We start from the raw sequence: 19479 nt of genomic DNA, 5'->3' as shown, positions 1-19479 counted from the left end.
GTGGATAGAAGGTGGATGGGGGAGGATTGTTTTGTGGTTTTCTATATGCATTTTTGTTAGTGGGATAGTGGTTTTGGTGGTTGATGAGCGGATAATTTATACCCTTTTTGGCATTATTTTACATAGTTTTTAGTATGTTTTAGTTAGTTTTTATTATATTTTTATTAGTTTTTATTAAAAATCACATTTCTGGACTTTACTATGAGTTTGTGTGTTTTTCTGTAATTTTAGGTATTTTGTGGCTGAAATTGAGGGACCTGAGCAAAAATCTGATTTAGAGGCTGAAAAAGGACTGCAGATGCTGTTGGATTCTGACCTCCTTGCACTCGAAGTGAATTTTCTGGAGCTACAGAAGCCCAATTGGCACGCTTTCAATTGCGTTGGAAGGTAGACATCTTGGGATTTCCAGCAATATATAATAGTCCATACTTTTCTCGATATTGGATGGCCCAAACTGGCATTCAAAGTCAGCCTAAAATTTCTGGTGTAAAATGCCCAAACTGGCACCAGAATTGGAGTTAAACGCCCAAACTGGCACCAAAGCTGGTGTTTAACTCCAGGAACATCCTAAGCACGAAAAAGTTTCAATGCTCAGCCCAAGCACACACCAAGTGGGCCCCGAAAGTGGATTTCTGCACTATCTGCACTTAGTTACTCATTTTCTGTAAACCCTAGGTTACTAGTTTAGTATAAAAACTACTTTTAGAGACTTATTTATCATCTATCTTGGTAATCTATCATACTTTTAGAGACCTCCATGGGAGGCTGGCCATTCGGCCATGCCTAACCCTCTTTTCACTTATGTATTTTCTACGGTGGAGTTTCTACACCCCATAGATTAAGGTGTGGAGCTCTGCTGTTCTTCATGAATTAATGCAAGTACTATTGTTTTTCCTTCAATTCACGCCTACTTCTTCTCCAAGATATACTCTTGTTCTTAATTCAGTTAAGTCAGAATGAAGGGGTGACCTGTGACAATCACCCACTATCTTCATTACTCGCTTAGCCAAGATCCGCGTGCCTGACAACCACAAGCGGTCTACATGATGTTCAACGTAGTCATTGGATGACAGCCAGAGTATATTCTCTTAGGTCTCTAATCAAGGATTCACATTGCCTCTCCTGACAACGGAGCATCTGAATCTGAGATTAGAACCTTTGTGGTATAGGCTAGAACCATTGGCAGTATTCCTTAGATCCGGAAAGTCTAAACCTTGTCAGTGGTATTCCGAGTAGGATCTGGGAAGGGATGACTGTGACGAGCTTCAAACTTGCGAATGTTGGGCGCAGTGACAGTGTGCAAAAGGACAATGGTCCTATTCCGACGCTAGTGGGAACCGACAGATGATTAGCCGTGTGGTAGCTGTACATGGTATTTTTCATCAGAGATGAGAAATTCGACAGTTGATTAGCCGTACAGATATCGTACATCGATTTGTTTTCATCCGAGAGGATCATACAGCTTGCCATGGAAGGAGGTAACGCATGGTTAGAAGAAGGCAACAGGAAAGCAGAGGTTCAGAAGCAACAAAGCATCTCCATACGCTTATCTGAAATTCCCACCAGTGAATTACATAAGTACCTCTATCTTATTTTATGTTTTATTTATCTTTTAATTATCAAAACCTCAAAACCATTTGAATCCGCCTGACTAAGATTTACAAAATGACCATAGCTTGCTTTAAGCCGACAGTCTCCGTGGGATCGACCCTTACTCACGTAAGGTTTATTACTTGGACAACCCAGTGCACTTGCTGGTTAGTTGCATCGGAGTTGTGAAAAGTGTGAATCACAATTTCGTGCACCACATTTTTGGCGCCGTTGCCGGGGATTGTTCGAGGTTGGACAACTGACGGTTCATCTTGTTTCTTAGATTAGGTAATTTTATTTCATTTTTATTTTCGAAAAATTCAAAAAATTTTTTTTATATATTTTATCTTGTTCTTCAGAATTTTTAAAGAATGAATTCTAGAGTTTCATTATGATCTGTTGAAGCCCGGCTGGCTGTCAAGCCATGTCTAATCTTTTGGACCGAGGCTTCCACTTATCATTGCAGAAGCCTTTTGATTCCCATCAATTTGGTTATTGTATGTAATGCTCTGCTGAAGCTTGGCTGACCATTTGGCCATGTCTAATCTTTTGGACCGACGCTTTCACATAAAGCTTGGCTGGCTATTAAGCCATGTCTAAATTTTTGGACCGAAGCTTTAGACTAACATTGCATGATTCCTGGAATTCTTATTTAAAATTTTGTATCTCTTTATTTTCTTTTCCTAATTAATTTTCAAAAAATACCAAAAAAATTAATAAAATCATAAAACCAAAAATATTTTGTGTTTTTTGTTTGAGTCTAGTGTCAAATTTTAAGTTTGGTGTCAATTGCATCTTTTTAATTTTTCTTAAAATTTTTGAAAACTCATGCATGGTGTTCTTCATGATCTTCAAGTTGTTCTTGATGATTGTCTTTGTTTGATCTTGTGATTTTCTTGTTTTGTGTTTGTTGTTGCTTTTCATATGCATTTTCAATTTGTTAGTGTCTCAACATTAAAAATTTCTAAGTTTGGTGTCTTGCATGTCTTTCTTTTCTTAAAAATTTTTAAAAAATAAGTTCTTGGTGTTCATCTTGACATTCAAAGTGTTCTCGGTGTTCATCTTGATATTCAAGGTGTTCTTGCATATTTTTCTTGTTTTGATTCATAATTTTTATGTCTTGTGTCATTTTTGTATTTTTCTCTCTCCTCATAAAAATTCAAAAAATCAAAAATATATCTTTCCCTTATTTCACTCATAAATTTCAAAATTTTGGATTGACTTAGTCAAAAATTTTTAAAATTTAGTTGTTTCTTATTAGTCAAGTCAAAATTTCAATTTAAAAATTTTATCTTTTCAAATCTTTTTCAAAAATAAAATCTTTTTCATTTTAATTTTATTTTCAAAAATTTTAAAAAAATTGATTTTCAAAATCTTTTTCTTATTTTTATTTTTATATTTTCGAAATTAATGCTAACAATTAATGTTTTGATTCAAAAAATTTTCAAGTTGTTACTTGCCTATTAAGAAAGGATCAATCTTTAAATTCTAGAATCATATCTTTTAGTTTCTTGTTAGTCAAGTAATCAACTTTAATTTTCAAAATCAAATCTTTTTTATTTCCTTTTCAAATCTTTTTTTAAAATAAATTTCAATCATATCTTTTTCAAAACTTAATCTCAAAATCTTTTCTAACTTCTTATCTTTTCAAAATTGATTTTCAAATCTTTTTCAATCAACTATTTGACTTTTTGCTTGGTTTACTAATTCTTATCTTTTTCAAAACTACCTAACTACTTTTCTCTCTCTAATTTTCGAAAACTCCTCACCACTTTTTCAAAATTCCTTTTAATTAACTAATTATTTTAATTTTTAATTTTATTTTATTCCTTTTAATAATTTCAAATTTTAACTAATAATTAAAATAAAAATAAAAATATTTTTCTTTTCTTTTTAATTTTTTTCGAAAACTCTCTCTCTCTCTCATCTCTTTCTATTTATTTTATTTATTTACTAACACTTCTCTTCTTATAATTCGAACACTCTCTCCCTCTCTGTGTTCCAATTCTTCATCTCTTCTCTATACATGATTCTTCTATTCTTCTCTTCTTCTACTCACATAAAAGAATCTCTATATTGTGACATAGAGGATTCCTCTTCTTTCTCTGTTCTCTTCTTTTTCATATGAGCAGGAACAAGGATAAGAACATTCTTGTTGAAGCTGATCCTGAACCTAAAAGGACTCTAAAGAGGAAGCTAAGAGAAGCTAAAGCACAACACTCTGAAGAGGACCTGACAGAAATTTTCGAAAAAGAAGAAGACATGGTAGCTAAAAATAACAACAATGGTGGAGATGCAAGGAAGATGCTTGGTGACTTTATAGCACCCTCTTCTGACTTCTATGGAAGGAGCATCTCAATTCCTGCAATTGGAGCAAACAACTTTGAGCTTAAGCCTCAATTAGTTTCTCTAATGCAGCAGAATTGCAAGTTTTATGGACTTCCATTGGAAGATCCTCATCAGTTTTTAGCTGAATTCTTGCAAATCTGTGACACTGTTAAGACCCATGGGGTTAATCCTGAGGTCTACAGACTTATACTTTTCCCTTTTGCTGTAAGAGACAGAGCTAGGACATGGTTGGACTCACAACCTAAAGAAAGCCTGAACTCTTGGGAAAAGTTGGTCAATGCTTTCTTGGCCAAATTCTTTCCACCTCAAAAGTTGAGCAAGCTTAGAGTGGAGGTCCAGACCTTCAGACAAAAGGAAGATGAATCCCTCTATGAAGCTTGGGAAAGATATAAGCAATTGATCAGAAGGTGTCCTTTTGGCATGCTTTCAGAATGGAGCATCATATGTATATTCTATGATGGTCTGTCTGAATTATCCAAGATGTCGTTAGACAACTCTGCTGGTGGATCTCTTCATCTGAAGAAGACGCCTGAAGAAGCCCAGGAACTCATTAAAATGGTTGCAAATAATCAGTTCATGTACACTTCTGAAAGAAATCTTGTGAATAATGGGACAACTCAGAAGAAAGGAGTTCTAGATATTGATACTCTGAATGCCATATTGGGTCAGAATAAAATATTGACTCAGCAAGTCAAAATGATATCTCAGAGTCTGACTGGAATGCAAGCTGCATCCGGCAGTACTAAGGAAGCCTCCTCTGAAGGAGAAGCCTATGACCCGAGAATCCTGGAATGGAAGAAGTGAATTACATGGGAGATTCCTATAGAACCACTTACAATCCTTCATGGAGGAATCATCCTAATCTCTCATGGAAGGATCAACAAAAGCCTAATCAAGGCTTCAATAATAATGGTGGAAGAAACAGGTTTGGCAATAGCAAACCTTTTCCATCATCTTCTCAGCAACAGACAGATAATTCTAAGCAGAGCCACTCTGACTTAGCAACTGTAGTCTCTGATCTATCTAAGACCACTCTCAGTTTCATGACTAAAGCAAGGTCCTCCATTAGAAATTTGGAGGCACAGGTGGGTCAGCTGAGTAAAAGAGTTACTGAACTCCCTCCTAGTACTCTCCCAAGTAATATAGAAGAGAATCCAAAGAGAGAGTGCAAGGCCATCTACACGTCCAACATGGCCGAACCTGTAGAGGAGGGAAAGGCAGTGATTTCCAGTGAGGAAGACCTCAATGGACGTCCACTGGCCTCTAAGGAGTTCCATAATGAGGAATGATGAGCGGATAATTTATACGGTTATTGGCATTGTTTTTAGAATATTTTTAGTATATTTTAGTTAGTTTTTATTATGTTTTTATTAGTTTTTAAATAAAAATCACTCTTCTGGACTTTACTATGAGTTTGTGTATTTTTCTGTGATTTCAGGTATTTTCTGGCTGAAATTGAGGGACCTGAGCAAAAAACTGATTCAGAGGCTGAAAAAGGACTGCAGATGCTATTGGATTCTGACCTCCCTGCACTCAAAGTGGATTTTCTGGGGCTACAGAAGCCCAATTGGCGTGCTCTCAATTGCGTTGGAAAGTAGACATCCTGGGATTTCCAGCAAATATAATAGTCCATACTTTGCTCAAGATTTGATGGCCCAAACCGGCGTTCCAAGTCAGCTTAAGAATTCTGGCGTCAAAACGCCAGAACTGGCAAAGTATGCTCAGCCCAAACTGGCACAAAAGCTAGCGTTTAACTAAAGAAAAGTCTTTACACATGAAAGCTCCAATGCTCAGCCCAAGCACACACCAAGTGGGCCCGGAAGAAGATTTATGCATTAATTACTCATTTCTGTAACCCTAGGCTAATAGTTTTCTATAAATAGGACCTTTTGCTATTGTATTTTCATCTTTGGACGTTTAGTCCCTAGACCTTGGAGGCTGGCCATTCGGCCATGCTTACACCATTATCACTTTTGTATTTTCAAACGGTGGAGTTTCTACACACCATAGATTAAGGTGTGGAGCTCTGCTATTCTTCATGAATTAATACAAGTACTATTGTTTTTCTATTCAACTCAAGTCTATTTCTTCTCCAAGATATTCATTCGCACCCAAGAACATGATGAATGTGATGATTATGTGACACTCATCACCATTCTCACCTATGAATGCGTGCCTGACAACCACTTCCGTTTTACATGCAAATAAGCTTGAATGTGTATCTCTTGGGTTTCTAATCTAAGATTGGAACCTTCGTGGTATAGGCTAGAATTATTGGCGGCCATTCCTGAGATTCGGAATGTCTAAACCTTGTCTGTGGTATTCTGAGTAGGATCTGGGAAGGGATGACTGTGACGAGCTTCAAACTCGCGATTGTTGGGCGTGTGACAGACGCAAAAGGATCAATGGATTCTATTCCAACATGATCGAGAACCGACAGATGATTAGCCGTGCAGTGACAGCGTGCGTAGAACATTTTCACTGAGAAGACGGGAAGTAGCCATTGACAATGGTGATGCCCAACATAAAGCTTGCCATGGAAAGGAGTATGAATGATTGGAAGAAGGCAATAGGAAAGCAGAGGTTCAAGAGGAACAAAGCATCTTCATACGCTTATCTGAAATTCCTACCAATGAATTACATAAGTATCTCTATCTTTATCTTATTTTATGTTTTATTCATTTTTTAATTATTCATTCTCCATAACCATTTGAATCCGCCTGACTGACATTTACAAGATGACCATAGCTTGCTTCAAGCCGAGAGTCTCCGTGGGATCGACTCTTACTCATGTAAGGTATTACTTGGACGACCCAGTGCACTTGCTGGTTAGTTGTGCGAAATTGTGACAAAGTGTGATTCACGTTTGAGAGCTCCAAGTTCTTTGGCGCCATTGTTGATGATCACAATTTTGTGCACCAAGTTTTTGGCACTGTTGCCGGGAATTGTTCGAGTTTGGACAACTAACGGTTCATCTTGTTTCTTAGATTACGTACTTTTTTTTTATTTTTCAGAATTTTTAAGAATGAATTCTAGAGTTTCAAGGTGATGTACTTATCATCACAAAAGCTGATTGATTCTCATCAATTTAGCTGCTGAATGTAATGTCCTGCTGAAGCTTGGCTAACCATGTCTAATCTTTTTAGACTGAAGCTTTAGACTAACATTGCATGATTCCTGGAATTTTTATTAAAAATTTTGAATCCCTTTATTTTCTTTTCCACTCAATTTTCGAAAAGTCACAAAAAAATTTTATAAAACCATAAAAATAAAAAATATTTTATGTTTCTTGTTTGAGTATAGTATCAATTTTTAAGTTTGGTGTCAATTGCATCTCTTTATTCTTCTTGCATTTTTCGAATATATGCATTTTGTTCTTCATTGATCTTCAAGTTGTTCTTGATGATTTCAGTGCTCTGATCTTTAATTTCTCTTATTTTGTGTGTTTTGTTGTTTCTCATATGCATTCTCAATTTGTTAGTGTCTCTTATATGAAAATTTTTAAGTTTGGTGTCCTGCATGCATTGTTTGTTTGATTTGAGTTTGCTAAGATTAGTTGTATTTTGATTGTTTCTCATCATTGAAAAATTCAAAAAAAATTTCAAAACTATGTCTTTTCAAGTCAATAACACAAAGAATTGAAGATTCATAACATTCAGCAGAGGAATTATACAGAAAAAGCTGGGGGTTCAAAACGCCCAGTGAAGAAGGAAAAATGGTGTTTAAATGCCAGCCAGGGTACCTGGCTGGGCATTTAATGCCCAAAAAGGTAGGATTTTGGGCGTTAAACGCCAGAATGGATGCCATTCTGGGTGTTTAATGCCAGAATGACACTAGAGGGAAGATTTTGTTTTTAATTCAAATCTTTTTCAAATTTTCATAATTTTTCAAAATCAAATCTTTTTCAAATCATATCTTTTCAATCATATCTCTTCAAAATCAATTTCTTTCCATTTTTTTATTATTTTCAAAAATCCTTGCTACTATTAATGATTTACTTCAAAATTTTCAAGTTGTTACTTGCTTATTAAAAAAGGATCAAATTTTAAATTTTAAGAATCATATCTTTTAATTTCTTGTTAGTCAAGTAATCAACTTTAATTTTAAAACTTTCTTTTTTAAAAAATTGATTTTCAATCATATCTTCTCAATCATATCTTTTCAATCACATCTTTTTCAAAATTAACTCTCAATCATATCTTTTTTATTTCTAATTTCAAAATCTTTTTCAAAAATCACTTAATTTCTTTCCCAATCTTAATTTTTGAAAATATCAATCAAATTTTCAAATTTCTTTTTATTATTTCAAAATCTTTTTAATATATTTTCGAAAATTCTTCCCCTCTTCTCACATCCTTCTATTTAAGGGACTAACACTCCTCCTCAAGGTGCAATTCGAACTCTATCCCTCTTGATAAGTTCGAATTCTCTTCTATCTACCTCCTCCTTCTATTCTTCTTTTCCTCTGACACCTCAAGGAATCTCTATACTGTGACATAGAGAATTCCCTACTTTCTTGTTCTCTTCTCTTTCATATGAGTTGGAGCAAAGATAAAGGCATACTTGTTCAAGCTGATCCTGAACCTGAAAGGACCTTGAAGAGAAAGCTAAGAGAAGCTAAAGCACAACTCTCTCCAGAGGGCCTAACAGAGCTTTTCAAAGAAGAAGAAGCCATGGCAGCCGAAAACAACAATGCCAACAATGCAAGGAAGGTGCTTGGTGACTTTACTGCACCTACTCCTGACTTCTATGGGAGAAGCATCTCAATCCCTGCCATTGGAGCAAACAACTTTGAGCTTAAGCCTCAATTAGTTTCTCTAATGCAACAGAATTGCAAGTTTCATGGACTTCCATTGGAAGATCCTCATCAGTTCTTAGCTGAATTCTTGCAAATCTGTGACACTGTCAAGACCAATGGGGTTGATCCTGAGGTCTACAGACTTATGCTCTTCCCTTTTGCTGTAAGAGACAAAGCTAGGACATGGTTGGACTCACAACCTAAAGAAAGCCTGAACTCTTGGGAAAAGCTAGTTAATGCCTTCTTGGCAAAGTTCTTTCCACCTCAAAAATTGAGTAAGCTTAGAGTGGAAGTCCAAACCTTCAGACAGAAGGAAGGTGAATCCCTCTATGAAGCTTGGGAAAGATACAAGCAATTGATCAAAAGGTGTCCTTCTAACATGCTTTCAGAATGGAGCATCATAGGTATCTTCTATGATGGTCTATTTGAACTGTCCAAAATGTCATTGGACAGCTCTGCTGGAGGATCTCTTCATCTGAAGAAGACGCCTGCAGAAGCTTAGGAACTCATTGAGATGTTTGCAAATAACCAATTCATGTACACTTCTGAAAGGAACCCTGTGAATAATGGGACAAATCAGAAGAAAGGAGTTCTTGAGATTGATACTCTGAATGCCATACTGGCTCAGAATAAAATATTGACTCAGCAAGTCAATATAATTTCTCAAAGTCTGTCTGGAACGCAAGCTGCACCAGGAAGTACTAAGGAAGCTTCCCCTAAAGGAGAAGCTTATGATCCTGAGAACCCAGCAATGGAAGAGGTGAATTACATGGGAGATTCCTATGGAAACACCTATAATCCTTCATGGAGAAATCATCCAAATCTCTCATGGAAGGACCAATAGAGGCCTCAACAAGGCTTCAATAACAATAATGGTAGAAGAAACAGGTTTAGCAATAGCAAGCCTTTTCCATCATCTTCTCAGCAACAGACAGAGGATTCTAAGCAGAGCCACTCTGACTTAGCAACCATAGTCTCTGATCTAATTAAAACCACTCAAAGTTTCATGACTGAAACAAGGTCCTCCATTAAAAATTTGGAGGCACAAGTGGGTCAGCTGAGTAAGAAAGTTACTGAACTCTCTCCTAGTACTCTCCCAAGCAATACAGAAGAGAATCCAAAGAGAGAGTGCAAGGCCATAAACACGTCTCACATGGCCGAACTTGGAGAGGAGGAAGAGGCAGTGATCTCCACTGAGAAAGACCTCAATGGACGTCCACTGAGGAAGACCTCAATGGACGTCCACTGGCCTCCATGGAATTCCCTCACGAGGAACCATGGGAATCTGAGGCTCACACTGAGACCATAGAGATTCCATTGAGTTTACTCCTGCCATTCATAAGCTCTGATGAGTATTCTTCCTCTGAAGAGGATGAAGATGTTACTGAAGAGCAAGTTGCTAAGTACCTTGGAGCAATCATGAAGCTAAATGCCAAGTTATTTGGTAATGAGACTTGGGAGAATGAACCTCCATTGCTCACTAAAGAACTGGATGACTTGACTAGGTAGAAATTACCTCTGAAGAGACAAGATCCTGGAAAGTTCTCAATACCTTGTACCATAGGCACCATGACCTTTGAGAAGGCTCTGTGTGACCTAGGGTCAAGCATAAACCTCATGCCTCTCTCTGTAATGGAGAAGCTAGGGATCATTGAGGTACAAGCTGCAAGAATCTCACTGGAAATGGCAGATAATTAAAAAAAACAGGCTTATGGACTTGTAGAGGATGTCTTGGTGAAGGTTGAAGCCACTACATCCTTGCTGATTTCATAATCCTAGAGACTGGGAAGTGTATGGATAAATCCATCATCCTTGGCAGACCCTTCCTAGCCACAGCAAAAGCTGTAATTGATATTGACAGAGGAGAATTGATCATTCAAGTGAATGAAGACTCCATTGTGTTTAAAGCTCAAGGATATTCCTCTGTAACCATGGAAGGGAAGCATGAAGAGCTTCTCTCAATACAGAGTCAAACAGAGCCCCCACAGTCAAACTCTAAGTTTGGTGTTGGGAGGCCACAACCAAACTTTAAGTTTGGTGTTGAACCCCCACATTCAAACTCTAAGTTTGGTGTTGGGAGGTTCCAACATTGCTCTGAACACCTGTAAGGCTCCATGAGAGCCCACTGTCAAGCCATTGACATTAAAGAAGCGCTTGTTGGGAGGCAACCCAATCTTTAATTATCTATGTTAAATTTCTATTTTCCTTTGTTATTTTATGTTTTTTGTAGGTTGATGATCATGTGAAGTCACAAAAACAATTGAAAAAGCGAAAACAGAAGGAAAAACAGTATTAAAAACAGAACACCCTGGAGGAGAAACTTACTGGCATTTAAACGCCAGTAAGGGTAGCAGAATGGGCGTTAAACGCCCAGTCTGGCACCATTCTGGGCATTTAACGCCAGAAATGGGCATCAGACTGGCGTTTAATGCCAGGAATAAGCAAGAAGCTGGTGTTAAACGCCAGAAATGGGCAGCAACCTGGCGTTTAACGCCAGGATTGGCAGAAAGGGGCATTTTTGCACGCCACTTGGTGCACGGATGAGATATCCTTGACACCTCAAGATCTGTGGACCCCACAGGATCCCCACCTACCCCAACTCTCTCTCTCTTCTTCACCCATTCACCAATCACCTCAATACCTCTTCCCCAAAAACCCCTCACCTATCAAATCCCGCCATTCTCTTCACTCCTTCATTTTCACACAACCTAAACACTACTTCTCCTCCTTGGCCGAAACACAAAGCCCCCTCCATCTCCTCTATTTCTTTTTCTTCTACTCTCTTCTTTCTTCTTTTGCTCGAGGATGAGCAAACCGTCTAAGTTTGGTGTGGTAAAAGCTAAAGCTTTTTGTTTTTCCATAACCATTTATGGCACCAAAGGCCGGAGAAACCTCTAGAAAGAGGAAAGGGAAGGCAAAAGCTTCTACCTTCGAGTCATGAGAGATGGAGAGATTCCTCTCAAGAGTGCATCAAGACCACTTCTATGCAGTTGTGGCCAAGAAGAAGGTGATCCCCGAGGTCCCTTTTAAGCTCAAAAAGGGCGAATATCTGGAGATCCGACATGAGATCCGAAGAAGAGGTTGGGAAGTTCTCACCAACCACATTCAACAAGTCGGGATCTTAATAGTTCAAGAGTTTTATGCCAATGCATGGATCACCAAGAACCATGATCAAAGTGTGAACCCGGACCCTAAGAATTGGCTTACAATGGTTCGGGGGAAATACTTAGATTTCAGTCTGGAAAATATAAGGTTGGCATTTAACTTGCCCATGATGCAAGGAGAAGCACACCCATACACTAAAAGGGTCAACTTTGATCAAAAGTTGGACCAAGTCCTCATGGACATCTGTGAAGAGGGCGCCCAATGGAAGAGAGATTCAAGAGGGAAGCCGGTTCAACTAAGAACGCATGACCTCAAGCTCGTGGCTAGGAGATGGTTGGAGTTCATCCAACGCTCAGTCATTCCCACTAGCAACCGGTCTGAAGTTATTATAGACCGGGCTATCATGATTCATAGCATCATGATTAGAGAGAAAGTAGAAGTTCATGAGGTTATATCCCAAGAACTCTACCAGGTGGCGGACAAGTCCTCTACTTTGGCAAGGTTAGCCTTCCCTCATCTCATTTGTCACCTTTGCAATTCGGTTGGAATTGACATAGAGGGAGACATTCTCATTGATGAGGACAAGCCCATCACTAAGAAAAGAATGGAGCAAATAAGAGAACCTCACTAAGAGCATGAGGAATTTTCTCATCATGAAATCCCTGAGATGCCTCAAGGGATGCAATTTCCTCCACAAAACTATTGGGAGCAAATCAACACCTCCTTGGGAGAATTAAGTTCCAATTTGGGACAACTAAGGGTGGAGCACCAAGAGTATTCCATCCTCCTCCATGAAATTAGAGAAGACCAAAGAACCATGAGAGAGGAGCAACAAAGGAAAGGAAGAGACATTGAGGAGCTCAAGCACTCCATAAGATCTTCAAGAGGAAGAACAAGCCGCCATCACTAAGGTGGACCCGTTCTTTAATTTCCTTGTTCTTTATTTTTCTGTTTTTCAAATTTTTATGCTTATGTTTATCTATGTTTGTGTCTTTATTACATGATCATTAGTGTCTAAGTATCTATGCCTTAAAGCTATGAAAATGAATCCATCACCTTTCTTAAATGAAAAATGTTTTTAATTGAAAAAGAAAAAGAAGTGCATGAATTTCGAATTTTAAAACAGTTTAATTATTTTGATGTGGTGGCAATACTTTGTATTTTCTGAATGAATGCCTGAACAGTGCATATTTTTGATATTGTTGATTCATGAATGTTAAAATTGTTGGTTCTTGAAAGAATGATGGAAAAGGAGAAATGTTATTTGATAATCTGAAAAATAATAAAATTGATTCTTGAAGCAAGAAAAAGCAGTGAAAAGCTTGCACAAATATATATATATATATATATATATATATATATATATATATATATATATATATGCGAAAAAAATGCGAAAAAAAGAGAAAGAAAGAAAAAGAAAAAGCAAGCAGAAAAAGCCAATGGCCCTTTAAACCAAAAGGCAAGGGTAAAATAAAAAGGATCCAAGGCTTTGAGCATCAGTGGATAGGAGGGCCCACAGGAATAAATTCCTGGCCTAAGCGGCTAAACCAAGCTGTCCCTAACCATGTGCTTGTGGCGTGAAGGTGTCAAGTGAAAACTTGAGACTAAGCAGTTAAAGTCGTGGTCCAAAGCAAAAAGAGTGTGCTTAAGAGCTCTGGACACCTCTAATTGGGGACTCTAGCAAAGCTGAGTCACAATCTGAAAAGGTTCACCCAGTTATGGGTCTGTGGCATTTATATATCCAGTGGTAATACTGGAAAACAAAATGCTTAGGGTCACAGCCAAGACTCATAAAGTAGCTGTGTTCAAGAATCAACATACTTAACTTGGAGAATCAATAACACTATCTGGATTCTGAGTTCCTATAGATGCCAATCATTCTGAACTTCAAGGGATAAAGTGAGATGCCAAAACTGTTCAGAAGCAAAAAGCTAAAAGCCCCGCTCATCTAATTAATACTGATCTTCGTAGATGTTTTTGGAATTCATTGTACGTTCTATTCTTTTTATCCTATATGATTTTCAGTTGCTTGGGGACAAGCAACAATTTAAGTTTGGTGTTGTGATGAATGGATAATTTATACTCTTGTTGGCATTGTTTTTAGTATGTTTTTAGTATATTTTAGTTAGTTTTTATTATGTTTTTATTAGTTTTTAAATAAAAATCACTCATCTGGACTTTACTATGAGTTTGTGTATTTTTCTGTGATTTCAGGTATTTTCTGGCTGAAATTGAGGGACCTGAGCAAAAATCTGATTCAGAGGCTGAAAAAGGATTGCAGATGCTGTTGGATTCTGACCTCCCTACACTCAAAGTGGATTTTCTGGAGCTACAGAGGCCCAATTGGCGCGCTCTCAATTGCATTGGAAAGTAGACATCCTGGGCTTTTCAGCAATATATAATAATCCATATGTTTCTCAAGATTTGATGGCCCAAACCGGCGTTCCAAGTTAGCTTAAGAATTCTGGCATCAAAACGCCAGAACTGGCACAAAAGCTGGAGTTAAACACCCAAACTGGCACAAAAGCTGGCGTTTAACTCCAAGAAAAGTCTCCACACATGAAAGCTTCAATGCTCAGCCCAAGCACACACCAAGTGGGCCCGGAAGAAGATTTATGCATTAATTACTCATTTCTGTAACCCTACGCTACTAGTTTTCTATAAATAGGACCTTTTGCTATTGTATTTTCATCTTTGGACGTTTAGTCCCTAGACCTTGGAGGCTGGCCATTCGGCCATGCTTACACCATTATCACTTTTGTATTTTCAAACGGTGGAGTTTCTACACACCATAGATTAAGGTGTGGAGCTCTGCTGTTCTTCATGAATTAATACAAGTACTATTGTTTTTCTATTCAACTCAAGTCTATTTCTTCTCCAAGATATTTATTCGCACCCAAGAACATGATGAATGTGATGATTATGTGACACTCATCACCATTCTCACCTATGAACGCATTCCTGACAACCACTTCCGTTCTACATGCAAACAAGCTTGAATGTGTATCTCTTAGGTTTCTAATCTAAGATTGGAACCTTCGTGGTATAGGCTAGAATTATTGGCGGCCATTCCTGAGATCTGGAACATCTAAACTTTGTCTGTGGTATTCTGAGTAGGATCTGGGAAGGGATGACTGTGACGAGCTTCAAACTCGCGATTGTTGGGCGTGTGACAGACGCAAAAGGATCAATGGATCCTATTCCAACATGATCGAGAACTGACAGATGATTAGCCATACGGTGACAGCGTGCGTAGAACATTTTTACTGAGAGGACGGGAAGTAGCCATTGACAACGGTGATGCCCAACATAAAGCTTGCCATGGAAAGGAGTATGAATGATCGGAAGAAGGCAATAGGAAAGCAGAGGTTCAAGAGGATCAAAGCATCTTCATACGCTTATCTAAAATTCCTACCAATGAATTACATAAATATCTCTATCTTTATCTTATTTTATGTTTTATTCATCTTTTAATTATCCATTCTCCATAAGCATTTGAATCCGCCTAACTGAGATTTATAAGATGACCATAGCTTGCTTCAAGCCGACAGTCTCCGTGGGATCGACTCTTACTCACGTAAGGTATTACTTGGACGACCCAGTGCACTTGCTGGTTAGTTGTGCGGAATTGTGACAAAGTGTGATTCACGTTTGAGAGCTCCAAGTCCTTTGGCGCCATTGTTGATGATCACAATTTCGTGCACCAAGGATCCAAAGGAATCTGAGGTTCATATAGAGACCATAGAGATTCCGCTGAATTTACTATTGCCATTCATGAGCTCTGATGAGTATTCTTCCTCTGAAGAGGATGAAGATATTGTTGAAGAGAAAGTTGCTCAGTATCTAAGAGCAATCATGAAGCTGAATGCCAAGTTATTTGGTAATGAAACTTGGGAGGATGAACCCCCATTGCTCATCAATGAACTGAATGATCTGGTTCAACTGAAATTACCTCAGAAGAAACAGGATCCTGGAAAGTTCTGAATACCTTGTACTATAGGCACCATGACCTTTGAGAAGGCTCTGTGTGACCTAGGGTCAGGGATAAACCTCATGCCCCTCTCTGTAATGGAGAAACTAGGGATCTTTGAGGTGCAAGCTGCAAGAAATCTCACTAGAGATGGCAGACAATTCAAGGAAACAGGCTTATGGACTTGTAGAGGATGTATTGGTGAAGGTTGAAGGCCTGTACATCCCTGCTAATTTCATAATCTTAGACACTGGGAAGGATGAGGATGAATTCATCATCCTAGGAAGACCCTTCCTAGCCACAGCAAAAGCTGTGATTGATGTGGACAGAGGAGAGCTGGTCTTTCAATTGAATGAGGACTACCTTGTGTTTAAGGCTCAAGGATCTTCTTCTGTAACCATGGAGAGGAAGCATGAAAAGCTTCTCTCAATACAGAGTCAAACAGAGCCCCACGCTCAACTTCTAAGTTTGGTGTTGGAAGGCCAACATTAAGCTCTGAATCTCTGTGAGCCTCTCTAAGAGCTCACTGTCAAGCTATTGACATTAAAGAAGCGCTTGTTGGGAGGCAACCCAATATTATTTAATTATATTTATATATTTGTTTTCTATTATTATTTTATGTTTTCTTTAGGTTGATGATCATGTGAAGCTACAGAAACAACTACAAAATTAAAGCGGAATCAAAAACAGCATTAAAAATAGCACTGGTGCACAAAATTGTGATCTCCAGGCTCGAACAAATCCTGTTAATGGCTCCAAAGCTTGGTGCTCTGATCTTAATTCATAATTGTCACAACTTCGATACAACTAACCAGCAAGAGCACTGGGTCGTCCAAGTAATACCTTACGTGAGTAAATGTCGAATCCCACGGAGATTGTTGGTATGAAGCAAGCTATGGTCACCTTGTAAATCTCAGTCAGGCGGATATAAAATAATTATGGAGTTTTCGAATAATAAATAAAAGAATAGGGATAGAGGTACTTATGTAAATCATTGGTAGGAATTTCAGATAAGCGAATAGAGATGCTTTTCGTTCCTCTGAACCTCTGCTTTCCTGCTATCTTCATCCAATCAGTCTTACTCCTTTCCATGGCTGGCTTTATGTGATACATCACCACTGTCAATGGCTACTTTCGGTCATCTCACGGGAAAATGATCCAATGCCCTGTCACGGCACGGCTAATCGTCTGGAGGCATCACCCTTGTCAATGGCTTCATCTTATCCTCTCAGTGAATAATATGCTCATGCACCCTGTCACGGCATGGCTATTCATCTGTCGGTTCTCGATCATGCTGGAATAGGATTTACTATCCTTTTGCGTCTGTCACTAATGCCCTGCAATCACGAGTTAGGAGCTCGTCACAGTCATTCAATCATTGAATCCTACTCGGAATACCACAGACAAGGTTTAGACCTTCCGGATTCTCTTGAATGCTGCCATCATTCTAGCTTACGCCACGAAGATTCTGGTTAGGAGATCTAAGAGATACTCATTCTAGCTTATTTCATGTAGAACAGAAGTGTTTGTCAGACACGCGTTCATAAGGGAGAAGGATGATGAGCGTCACACATAATCATCACCTTCATCACGTTCTTGGGTGCGAATGGATATCATAGAAGCGAAATAAGAAGAATTGAATAGAAAACAGTAGTACTTTGCATTAATCTTTGAGGGATAGCAGAGCTCCACACCTTAATCTATGGAGTGTAGAAACTCTACCGTTAAAAATACATAAGTGAAGGTCCAGGCATGGCCGAGATGGCCAGCACCCTAAAACGTGATCAAAGGATCATAAGGTAATCCCAAGATGCCTAATACAATAGTAAAAGGTCCTATTTATAATAAACTAGCTACTAGGGTTTACATGAGTAAGTAATTGATGTACAAATCCACTTCTGGGGCCCACTTGGTGTGTGCTTGGGGTTGGGCTTGAGTGTTACACGTGTAGAGGTCCTTTCTGGAGTTGAACGCCAGCTTTTGTGCCAGTTTGGGCGTTCAACTCTGATTTTGGCTCCTTTTCTAGCGCTGGACGCCAGATTTGGGTAGAAGGCTGGCGTTGAACGCCAATTTACGTCATCTATTCTTGGCCAAAGTATGGACTATTATGATGATTCTTGAACACAGCTTCCTTATGAGTCTTGGCCGTGGCCCTAAGCACTTTGTTTTCCAGTATTACCACCGGATATATAAATGCCACAGACACATAATTGGGTGAACCTTTTCAGATTGTGACTCAGCTTTGCTAAAGTCCCCAATTAGAGGTGTCCAGGGTTCTTAAGCACACTCTTTTTTTTGCTTTGGACCTTGACTTTAACCGCTCAATCTCAAGTTTTCACTTGACACCTACACGCCACAAGCACATGGTTAGGGACAGCTTGGTTTAGCCGCTTAGACCAGGATTTTATTCCTTTAGGCCCTCCTATCCACTGATGCTCAAAGCCTTGGGATCCTTTTTATTTGCCCTTGCCTTTTGGTTTTAAGGGTTATTGGCTTTTTGTGCTTGCTTTTTCTTTTTCTTTCTATTTTTTTTTTCTATTTTTTTTTCGCCCCTTTTTTTCTTCTTTTTTTTTTCTGCAAGCTTTGTTCTTTGCTGCTTTTTCTTGCTTCAAGAATCATTTTTATGATTTTTCAGATTATCAAATAACATGTCTCCTAGTCATCATTCTTTCAAGAGCCAACATATTTAACGTTCTTAAACAACAACTTCAAAAGACATATGCACTGTTCAAGCATACATTCAGAAAACAAGAAGCATTGTCACCACATCAGTATAATTAAGCTAAGTTCAAGGATAAATTCGAAACTCATGTACTTCTTGTTCTTTTGAATTAAAACATTTTTCATTTAAGAGAGGTGATGGATTCATAGGACATTCATATCTTTAAGACAAAGTTACTAACTACTAATGATCATGTAGTGAAGACACAAACATAGATAGGCACATAACATAGAAAACGAAAAACAGAAGAAAGAAGAACAAGGAATGAATCCACCTTAGTGATGGTCGCGTTTCCTTCTTGAGGAACCAATGATGTCCTTGAGCTCTTCTATGTCTCTTCCTTGTCTTTGTTGCTCCTCCCTCATTGCTTTCTGATCTTCTCTTATTTCATGGAGCATGATGGAGTGCTCTTGATGTTCCACCCTTAGTTGTCCCATATTGGAACTCAATTCTTCTAGGGAGGTGTTGATGTGCTCCCAATAGTTTTGTGGAGGAAAGTGCATTTGAGGCATTTCCGGAATCTCATGGTGATGAGCTTCTTGCGCCTCTTGAGCTCCATGACTGGGCTCTCTTGCTTGCTCTATCTTTTTCTTAGTGATGGGCTTTTCCTCTTTAATGAGGATATCTCCCTCTATGTCAATCCCAGCTGAATTGCATAGGTGGCAAATGAGGTGAGGAAAGGCTAACCTTGCCATAGTGGAGGACTTGTCAGCCACCTTGTAGAGTTCTTGAGGTATAATCTCATGAACTTCCACCTCTTCTCTAATCATGATGCTATGGATCATGATGGCCCGGTCTATAGTAACTTCAGACCGGTTGCTAGTGGGAATGATTGAGCATTGAATAAACTCCAACCATCTTCTAGCAATAGGCTTGAGGTCCAATCTTCTTAGTTGAACCGGCTTGCCTTTGGAGTCAATCTTCCATTGAGCTCCTTCTACA

General features: G+C 38.5%; 2 non-coding genes across 2 annotated transcripts; both read right to left on the bottom strand.

Moving 5' to 3' along the window:
* Positions 1-4257: 4257 nt before the first annotated feature.
* Positions 4258-4361, bottom strand: LOC112739288 (small nucleolar RNA R71). The gene has a single exon (XR_003170220.1). It is a non-coding gene; the product is annotated as a small nucleolar RNA R71 (small nucleolar RNA).
* A 4653-nt stretch (positions 4362-9014) lies between these two features.
* On the bottom strand, positions 9015-9122 carry LOC112738603 (small nucleolar RNA R71). Its single transcript, XR_003169554.1, has one exon. It is a non-coding gene; the product is annotated as a small nucleolar RNA R71 (small nucleolar RNA).
* Positions 9123-19479: the final 10357 nt, after the last annotated feature.

Source organism: Arachis hypogaea, chromosome 13 (genome assembly GCF_003086295.3).
Source record: "Arachis hypogaea cultivar Tifrunner chromosome 13, arahy.Tifrunner.gnm2.J5K5, whole genome shotgun sequence".
NCBI lineage: Eukaryota > Viridiplantae > Streptophyta > Magnoliopsida > Fabales > Fabaceae > Arachis > Arachis hypogaea.
The sequence above is the reverse complement of the archived record's forward strand: the minus strand, read 5'-3'. Positions and strand labels throughout refer to the sequence as shown.